The sequence below is a fragment of the Cylas formicarius genome, unplaced genomic scaffold (assembly GCF_029955315.1).
Source record: "Cylas formicarius isolate icCylForm1 unplaced genomic scaffold, icCylForm1.1 PGA_scaffold_3__17_contigs__length_32017465, whole genome shotgun sequence".
In the NCBI taxonomy this organism is placed as follows: domain Eukaryota; kingdom Metazoa; phylum Arthropoda; class Insecta; order Coleoptera; family Brentidae; genus Cylas; species Cylas formicarius.
The window spans coordinates 10,966,393-10,976,355 of record NW_026844326.1 but is presented as its reverse complement, the minus strand read 5'-3'; the positions used below and the strand labels follow the sequence as shown (position 1 = coordinate 10,976,355).

General features: G+C 34.8%; 1 protein-coding gene across 1 annotated transcript in view; it reads left to right on the top strand.

Moving 5' to 3' along the window:
• Positions 1-591: 591 nt before the first annotated feature.
• The window catches only part of LOC132699469 (runt-related transcription factor 2-like), a 64,103-nt gene continuing 54,731 nt past the window's right edge, over positions 592-9,963 (top strand). Inside the window, exon 1 of the mRNA XM_060666205.1 lies at positions 592-716. The gene's annotated coding sequence lies outside the window, so the exon portion shown is untranslated. The remainder of the gene's footprint in view (positions 717-9,963) is intronic.

The window sequence follows — 9,963 nt, the reverse complement described above, 5'->3', positions numbered from 1 at the left end:
GCGGCTTCCGCAAGGGGTCTCGATTATTAGAAAAAAACTCACACTCACACTGGTACGATACGGCACTGCTTTCTGCCACACTGAGAGATACTCTTAAAGTCAATGTACGGATTATACGGGTGTAAAGAGCCATCGAATCGAATCGAAGCCCGCCCTGTCGCAGTGGCCCTGCTTGCCCCGTAAATATATCATCAAAACACCTTTACATCACCCAAGTATGCACGGAATTAGAGCGGGACCAAGAAAACCAGGCCGGAAAAAGGACGCAGCTAGAAAGTTTCTTTCAAGAAAAGCGACAAAGACAACTGCGGACGTCCCGTGCGGGCGTCGGAGTGAGACACGGCGCCCATAAAAAAGGCCAAAAGACGTTTTATAAGTGTTGCGCGCTTGCGTCTCCGGCATCGGTAAACCTCTAAGAAACGACGCTGGTCTGAGGGCAAAAATCCGCCGTCTTTCCTGGTTGGTGGCAACGACGGCGGTGGCGGTCTACCTCAACACGCTCCGCCCACATCTACCCCCCAAAACCACCCGCCCGACGACCCCCCAACTACTTTTATACTCTTTCTTAATGTCAGAATATCTCGCGACAGAAAAGAACGCGCCTCGGTCATTTTCGTAAAAATCACGTTATCTTATCACGGCGGTTTTTTTTCGCGGTTTATTGCCGGTGGTTGGTTGTTAGTGGTATTTCGTAAATACAGGGGGCGGACGTGAAGGTATACAATAATCGCATAATTATATAATATATTTTCTACGAGGAAACCTTCGGTGACGGCGTATTTGTACTATTTCTTTTTGGTTTTTGGGGTTTTTGTCAAAAGCAATTCCAAAAATCGCCTAAATTGTTTCAATTTTTTTTCACCGTTTCGAGTAATATCTGGTGTCCAATATAAAACAACGCACAATGAAGCACAAACTATAATGTCGGTTTTAATTATTCTTTTTTTTTTATTTGAAAATTAATAAGTCAAATATTTTTTTAAACATTTTTTCTTAGAATATAGAAAAGGTATATACCGAGGGGCAAATCATCATCCAAAACTACCATAGAGATTTCAGATTTCACGGATTTTTTATTTGAAATTCCATTGTTATTTAATTAATTCATAATTATTGTAATTAAAATATTATTATTAATTTAAATATATATAATAATACTCTATATAAAGAAATCCATAACTGGTGTAAAAAATCTGTTTTTAAATTTGCTTTCAAATTCTGTCTGTGTGTGTTTTTCTCTTTTGGAAGATTTAATTAAGTTAGAAGTTTTAACAAATCAACATGCTTATGAGCACATTGTGTATGTGCCCTTATATACATCACAAAAAATTATTGCATCACTTACCGGGAATGTGTATGTTATTTCGCAACTATAACATAAATTTATATTTTAGATTTTAGATGTGCCACTCTTCCTTTTTTTTGAACAGAACAATTTTTACATATTAAATTCTACATCTTTATAACTCTAATTGAGTAATTTTCTTTATAAAAAAGGAAAAAAGACCCTTGATAATGATTAAGATAAGGGTAAAAAAAATACAGTAAATGCAGAAAATTATTTTGAATCATTGAAGATACCACTAATGAAGTTCATATAAATTAACAATAGCATTTTTCGAAATTGGTTACGGCCCAACCAAATGTTACATTTTAAGACGCCAACCTACAAATAACTTAAAAATAGTTATTTAATAATTGCATATTAGCATTTTTTAAAATTTTGTTTATTATTTATAGATAGTTTTAATTGATGGAAAGTCCTCAAAACTCTAACGTCAGAATTTTTCAAATATTTCACGGATTTCACAGATAACGAAGATTTTCCCAAATTTCACAGATTATATTATTTGCTCACCTGCTTTATCTGAAATTCAATTTTTGATTTACTTTGTTTTCTTTTCGAAAGTAAAGACATTTAGTCCTGCAACAGTCCACTGAGTCGGTTACATTTCCCCTTACTTTTTAATTTAACCCGTATATTATTTAGGCGTTAAATTTTCGAGTGATACTGTTGATAAATTTACCTACACTTAAAATAAAAAATAGTTTAATTTTGAGTGACCTACAGGTCACCAAAGCTGATAGAAATTCTATCGATATGTCTTTTTTTTTCAGTTATCACACGTCACTTAACAATTAACTCTATTAAAGGTCTTGAGTGCTCGATTAGCCCATTTACTACAAGTTCTGAGGGGCGAAGTTTGAAGATTTTGCTGGCAAGAGAGTCTGATAGTTTCGATAAGATGATCCCGGACGGGTTAAAATTAAACTTATCCCAAATGGTGTCGGGTGTGGGGTTCGCTTTGTTTATTAAATAAATCTGTAGCGATTGATACAGTTCTCGTGAAATTATTAGTTTCCAAGCCAATACGGAGGGCATCAATTTTGCTTGTGTTAACAACGGGGTTCCAAATATAATATGATCTTCTTACTTCTAAATGGTCATGGATTTGTTATTGTTTAGGGCCGCAATATACAGGATGTGCAGTAAACTTGAGATGCTGAGAACAAAAAAAAACTCTTATTTCGTGCTTTCTAGCATGATTTTTTGCATTAGTTGCCATATAGGATTACTTTCATTTTGAATGGTGCTTCACAGGCTTATCATATTTGTAAAAATGGATGCCTACGGGGTTCTAAATATAATATGATCTTCTTACTTCTAAATGGTCATGTATTTGTTACTGTTTATGGCCGCAATATACGGGATGTGCAGTAAACTTGAGATTCTGAGAACAAAAAAAAACTCTTCGTGCTTCCTAGTATGATTTTTTGCATCAGTTGCCATATAGGATTAGTTTTATTTTGAACGGTGCTTCACAGGCAGTGGTTTGTTCCTTCAAGATGATTTCCTAGATATGCGTGATTTTCAATTTTAATTTTCACCGTATATACTATATATTATATTAATGAAGCCCATAATCTGATTAGTAGGAATATCCTTGATGGTCCCTGGAAGTAGCCATGAAATTAATCCGGAAGCAGCCTTCGCTCTTCACGAATTCTGAATTCTTTGAAAAAATTTAAAATGTTATGGATATGAGCAACGCAGATATATTTAATCGTTTATTACGTTTAAGCAGCACTTTTTATGTTCGATGCTATCAGATGCTCAAATGCTTAAAACCAAATGATTTGCGAGGCGAGCACAGTATCATACGAGAAAAACATAACATTAATAATAATAAGAATAATAGTAATAATAATAATATTTATTTACCCAAAGACAATTGCAAAATTGTATAGGAATAGTGGAAATAGGTACTATATACATATAACAAAAATTCGCCTAGACTCTAAAATGTTTTGGATAACATAAATATTTGTAATCGTTTTTTAAATAGATAAGGTTTTAAATTTTTGTCTCTTAACTCCAAAGGCAGATTGTTAAAAACACAAACACTTAAATAATCAGGTGATCTCGAAGTCGTCGACAGCCTACAGTAGGGCACATGCAGCTTATCGTTCTGTTTTGTATACTTAGAATGTACGTCACCAACTAACTTAAAATTCGATAAATAGTTAAATACAATAGACTCGTGAGAATTCTGTAATGGGAAAATAAACCTCTACAAGATGTAAACTTGGAAGTATGCGCAATACTCCTTAATAGACGTTTTTGAGTCAAAAATACTTTATCGGCATTTACAGATGCTCCCCAAAAAATGATCCCATCACGTAATCGGGACTCCACTTTTGCATAGTATAAATTAAGCAACTGTTGCCTAGTTAATTTTGGTTAGTTTAAACATTCATTAAAAACTCAACCCTAGAAACTTCACAGTATCCCTACTTGCGATAGTGTCATTGCCTAAACAGATATTAAAATTTTCACATAGTTTCTGATAATTAGTCTGGTTTTGCTTGCGTTGAAATATAGATTAATTTTTTCAAACCACTTTATCAATCTATCGAGTACCCCAACGCATTTCTCTGAGGGGTCATCGTCATTTCCACACTAGATCACCAAGCCATCACCATCATTCGCAGTCATCACAAAAAACGTATCAGGTAAAATTTTTGAACATACAAATTGCCTATAATATGAAGAGTACAGTGCCTTAAACTGAACCTTGAGACCGTTGACTAGCTGAATTTACACTTTACATTCATGTAATAATTATAGCAATGTTGCAAACAAAGCGATGTAATAAGTAACAAATGTTATGTTGTGGCAAGATTTTTTGAAAGCAACAGCAATTTCAATTTATGTAAGTATCAGGTCAATTTGAAAAAAATCACTAAAGAAAAGCTACCAGCAACGAAAATCTTATAAATAATTTTGAGAAATAGAGTGTTGTTCGCGAAAGCTTATATTCTATTAATGGAAATAAGTAACGCCCAGGCAAAATCACTGCTGTGGTTTTCCCTCAACATTTACTTGAAGATATAAGGAGAACTCGTAAATTCAGAACAAAATCGGGTGATGCAAACAATACGGCCTGCTGTTCCTACCTAGGTTCCTGCAAGAGGGGTTTGTTTATTTACTGTTGAAAGATTGATCTCAATTTTTTTTAAATATTTCATAAGCTACACACTTCATTATCATTATTTTAATATATTTGTATATACGTTGCGAAAACGTCTGCAAAATATGAAAAGGTTCTCATAAGTTTCAGTCAACCCGTTGTTTTGGTAGATGGGTTGTACAGAGTGTTTCTTAAAAAGATTAAGATGTATTTGCATATTGTTTGAGAAAAAAATGCTGCGTCACTGATACTTCTTCAAGTAAATATTTTCTTTAGATAATCAGTAATTTATTAATAAAATTTAATGTTTTTGTCGCCTTGCACCTTTTTGGATTAAAATTATTAAGTGCTGTATTTCGGAGTACTCATATTATGAACGAGTTACATATGGGTTTTTCGATTAGTTTAACAAGAAGTAAGTAGCTCTGGATGGTTTTTTTATACCATAGACCTTTCAGGTGACCCCAGAAAACGAAAACTTTTGAGATCTACGTATCTAAATGATTTCGGATTTGATCCCTAAATGCGATTGATCTAAACAAACTGGGCATTTTCTTTTGGAAAAAATTTACTTTTGGTGATTGATAATAATTCCTGTCCATAAATTAATTGATTTCGGTCATTGCATAGAAGTTTTAGTCTGGCCACATATGATTATTATGGAAACTCTTAATAGTGCCAAGAAAGGTTTGCTTCATCTGTGAACATAATTACTGACGCAAAGATCGGATATAGCACGTAATACGTGATACGAATATAACAACAAATCCATCTGCCATATGTTATTTCCTAAGCAGTATGTGTTGTTTATTCAACGTTAAATTGAATTCTTGTGACCAAGAAGGGCAATATTTGACAAAAGGCCAAAGAAAATTTTCACCCAAAAGAATGTCAGTGTAATGTGTAAAACAGTTTTTCGGATAATTCGTGAATATTTTTCTACCCCGTTTACCGTAAAGAATCAAAGTGTGAAACGCGCCGTATCAGTCACACCGTTTCTATAACATGTAAACAATTCAGACGCAAAATTCGGCACCCGATGGGAAGACGCGAGAGAACGATGAATCATAAATCAGCTGATTTTCAACCCCCCGTTTCGTATACTTAACTGGACCAAAACGTGCAGCGATTGTCAAATATTTTCTATTTCACCCCACTTTATAAAGACAGAGGGGGCGCCGCGCGTAAGGGTGCGAGAGGGTGACGTTATAAAAAAACTAATTACGTGATAGTGGAACATTTTGCAACACTTGTCGTAGACATAAGGCGGGCACATGTTCGATGTGATTAATGTCGCGCGTGTTCACGCTCAAGAGTGGAATTTGGCCAAATTGATGATTTATTCGACAATTGCAGTTTTCTATTCTCAGGTTTGGTATTTAAATTTTTCGGAGTGTTAATTGAGCACAAAAGTATGATACACCTCTTTTAATTAAGCAAGTCGTAAACTTTGACTTAGGAATTTCGGACTGTATCGTTCACAGGACATCTGAGGCTATAAACACAGGTGGCGTTCTTTCAAGTGAATCGGACAATAGATTTACGTAGCGTGAGATAACTTATACTAAATTAGTTGCTATCTCATGGGTGACTCGCAGGATCTAACTTTCTGATTTTAAATATTTTATTTTTCAATTTCAGAGAAAGTTGTTCAAATTTTCTTATGTGCTATAGTTTCCTAGGTATTTTGATTATCTTAAAAGTTTTTAAATCTGCAAAACTTCTGGTATATGTACACTATACACCCTGCATATTACTGCATCTTGATTATGACTAAGCTTGACATGTTTACGCTGATTTGCTTGACGAAGGCGGAGGTAAAGGCGGAACACACAACATCATCGTCTTGGATGATAGCAGTGGTTTCTCAATTATCACCCATCATCGCAAATATATTTATGGTAGCTTTTGCGAAGAAAGCACTCGACACTAATCACTAAATTCACTACACTACTACTAAACACTAAAACCGAAACTCTGAACGACGGTACTTTTGTTCTTTGACTTAATGTTCAGGAATTAACATACACTTTACCATTGAATTATAAACTAATAATAGTAATTTTCCATACCGTAGATTTTCTTGTTGATAGCAAACCAGATCTATCATTAGATATTTCAGGTTACAGACCTATACTTCAATGCATTGTCGCATCACCATCTGACCCAAAAATCATCGATTATCAACTCTCGTATTTACTGAGCCGTAAAATGATCCCAACCCCAATCTATGGGCTTAAAAATATAACACCTAATATCAGCTCTTCTCTCAAATAATTTCCTTACCTTAGATATATTCCGTGCTAAAATACACTTCACCACAATTTCCCAAAGAAAATGAGTCCAACAGCAACGTCACACTTGTCACTGTGATCCTTATTTACCGTCAAAACTCGCTACATATCAAAAGTTCTTAAGAAACATGATGTTAAACACTTGTCATTCCATGCCCATGAGCCAAGGAACACACTGGAGAAGCAATACGAAAAATATTAACCACACTTATCAGCAGTTGCCGAACATAATCATCAACTCTTGTTAGACTAAATTAAAATTCTCGCAAGCATTCAATTCTTCTACCGAAGAAAAATCCGAGAATCCAGGGAAATCTCTATGCAACCAAACAATATGGGAATTAGTGATTCAAGACAATGTTCATGACCCTCATCACAATAGAATCCATTTTATTCAGTTAAGTTCTGAAGAAGAAAACGAAACGAAAATCAACAATCGACGTAGAAGGAATCCAGAAGTTTTTAAATGGTAGTAGGTTATATGATTGATTTAGCTTCCATGAATAAGGTGATTCAGATCAGAGAGTATCAATTCTCTAATGTTCCTTCATTTCCAATAAGGTGATGAACTTGCTTAATGCATTTTCCAATATGGCTAAGAGATGTGTCAAACGTAGCAGAAATTTGCATGTTGTCGTTTATGTTTATTTTGTGAAGTTTATTTGAAAAGAATATAAGTATGGTACCATAGATATAGAATTAAGCATCGTATTCATTTTAAAATATTGCAAATATCTTGAAGGGCGGAACAAATGTTACCAGCGCTTTACAGGTACACTATACACAGAATACTAGATAAATTGGAAATTTCAATCGGTGAACGTTGACAAAAGTGTTCCTAAAAGTTCGTTCAATAAAATAGTAAACAATTCTTTTTTAAGCAGAAATGTCCTTTTTTTCAAGAATAAACGTTTACGCCAATATAGGAGAGTTTTCGAGTGCGTCTTATACTTTTGATGTTTTTTAGGGGGAAAAGTGACTGTTTGAAAGTGAAAAGATGTTTGAGATATTGCCATTACAAAAAGTGATAGCAAAAATGCCTCAACAAAGCATACAATGAACTGTGAGGTTTGAATTCCGAAATTTCATATCATGTGTATGTAAACAAATAGAAGACGTGTCTCATGGGCGGGCGGACTTATTTTCTTCTTTTCTGTATTTGTTCTTTTGCAAGGTTTCAAAGGACACTTTGATGCGTCTAATTGTTTTGTTTGACTTCCTGGAATTATTTTCTGCCACCTTATGTGGTTACCATAGCAACTATTTATATTTAGGTAACACTCCTCAGTGGCTATATTTCCATCGGAACAGGAATTTTTAGAATGACTTACGCGGTCTTTTTAAACTAGACGTTTGTGGGTTTACCAATCAAAAGTGTTTGTCTCTATTGGGTGAAGGTTTCTAATAACAATAATAATATCAATAATACTGTTAATAATAATAATAATAACAATATACTTTTTCTACTCCCGTCTGTAAAATACCTAATTACACACCGATCTAGCGCGGGAAGCGTCACTTTAGCACGTCAGTTTCGTTTCCCATGAATCCGAGTCACTTCGGACATTCCGGAATTTTACCTCACGGGTTTGGAAGCAATCGGCTGTTTTCGGAGATATTTCCCACGCCTTCAATTTTGACGTTTGTCAGTTCTGACGGTCATGTCAGTGAATGTATTCATGTTGTTTGCGAAAATGTACCCAAAAACTAACGGTCGTAGGAAAAGTACACCATGCAACCCGTTCGGTAAAACTTTTTAAGTCACTCGTTTATTAAACACCCGCTCCGCTCGTGTCAAATAAATTCGTGAGTCAAATGCCGTTTACCGCACTTGTTGCATAGTATACTATTATTCAGGTAATTTCGACAAGTATTATTACAGGAAAAGACAAGAGTGCAGTGCCCATATGTATCTGTTTGCCGATTTCTACATTTATCCTTAAAAAAACAGAAAACGTATCAAAAAATTCTCATATGGTTTAGACTAAAACTTCATATTTGTTAAGTATCTACCTATATATATAAATGAAAAATTTGTAGATTTGTGTTTTTTAGTTTATTTGGAAAAGAAATTGACTGCTTTAGATTTAAGTTGTTTACGTGTGTCCTGAAAGTTATTTTCTCTGTAAGGTATTCAACGTATTTCGTTTTAATGATGTTGAAATATTGGTCCAACCAGCATCCTTCACATTGTGGCTAACGGGTCTTCCAAAATGGACGCAGTAAATGCTGCTCAGGTAGCATTTTTGAATTTAATTAATACGCCGATATCCGACGCGTAACCTTTTTCTAAGATTTCCAGTTAGAAAATGCCTTGTGCTCTATCCTTTGTGTAAAAGCCGAGAAGCGTTTTCCAAATTTTTTGCTTGGTGTTCTAATGGCATATTTATTTTGCCTAAGGCGATAAACATCCACAGGTCGGCCGAAAAACATTTTTGGGATTAAGAGCATAATCCTTAGAAATGCTTTTTAAAAAACTTCTGGATTATGAAACAGTTTCGGTCAAGCTCTGAAAAAGCCAACAGGATGATTGGCGAAACGTCAGCAATTTCAACCAAGCAAAAACCGACGCAGGAGGAATCCAGAAGTTTTGTAAAAAGCACTACGTAGTCTGTGGAAGTTTCTTTGAAAAATTAATCCTTAGTAATGCTGTTAATTCGTTCAAAGTCGCCGTTGACATTTTGGCATTTAAGCCAGAGGGGTCAAAAACATTGCTTGTCGTCAGCAGATGAATTTTTGCTACAATACTCTACAAAATCTAAGAATTTAGTTGTGAAAATAATGAACAGAATATGATTATCTTTCACAAAACTTCTGGATTCCTCTTGCGACGGTTTTTGTTGAGTCGAACTTGCTAACGTTTCGCCAATCATCCTGTTGGAGCTTCAGAACTTTACTGAAACAGTTTCAGAAGTCAACAGGATGATTGGCGAAATGTTAGCAAGTTCGACTCAACAAAAACCGACGCAGGAGGAATCCAGAAATTTTGTAAAAAGTATTACGGTGGCCTGTGGAAGTTTCTTTGAAAAAAGAAAGGAATATTACTTAGAATCGAGCTATCTGGAATTCCACTTATTATGCTTTTTGCTGTCTCTCTGCTAAGTAGTTTTTTCATGATGTCTTGTATTTGGACAAGAAGGAAAGTTCCTCGGTTTTACGAAATCATGGTTTCCCTAAATTTAAGGCGAGCCCTTCAA